The sequence below is a fragment of the Pygoscelis adeliae genome, unplaced genomic scaffold, assembly GCF_000699105.1.
Source record: "Pygoscelis adeliae isolate BGI_AS28 unplaced genomic scaffold, ASM69910v1 Scaffold225, whole genome shotgun sequence".
Taxonomy (NCBI): Eukaryota; Metazoa; Chordata; class Aves; order Sphenisciformes; family Spheniscidae; genus Pygoscelis; species Pygoscelis adeliae.
The window spans coordinates 264,658-265,455 of record NW_008824898.1 but is presented as its reverse complement, the minus strand read 5'-3'; positions in this window follow the sequence as shown (position 1 = coordinate 265,455).

The window sequence follows — 798 nt, the reverse complement described above, 5'->3', positions numbered from 1 at the left end:
TACAAGCCTCAGGGTCATAGTTGCAAGTAAAAGAAAGCTGTGACGTGGTTATAGCCTGTATTTAATGGAACATCTTTGTCAGTCTCATATCTCTCCAGTGATGTGGATTTCATGGAATAACCCGACTACAGGCACTCCTCAGTACCCAGATTAATTACTTCTCTTTTTCCCCATATTTACACTAGATCTTTCTGTTCTTAACGAGCACAAATGTGGCATCAATAGCTCACATGCCTACATCTGTTGTCTTCTGGGATCCCCACCCTGGGGAGATGGCTTAATACACAACCTTAAAGTGTGCTGAAAGTCTATAAGGTTTTACCCAACAGTGCTGTCTTAACTGTACAAATTTTCTGTTGAGACTACGGTCTTTGTGCCTTCCTGCCTTTGCTAGCAATCAGCTAGAGCATCTTTGGATGCATTATTAACAAGAGACCAGGAAGAAGCTCTGTGCTGGTGAAGCCTTTCGGGCCAAGCTCCTGCTCCTCAGGTACCATTGACTCAGGAGTGTCAGGCTTGCAATGTGCAGGTGCGAGTTTGCCCGGTGGTTACTTGATGCAATGCATCGACCCCTCTTGGGGTTGTCTCCGGACTTGCTTGTAGCCAGCGGCGCCCGCTACCCCCTGCCAGCTAGCCTGACTCCGCGCTTGGGTTCCCCTTGCCTTAGCAGGAGCACACGCAGCCTCACAGCATGCCTGGTTCAAAGCCGTTCCTGGAAGAGCAGAGCTTGAAAATTGAAATTTGAAACTGCTTGATTGGAGGAGTCAGTGCAGCACTATATATTAGCATAGGTATGTG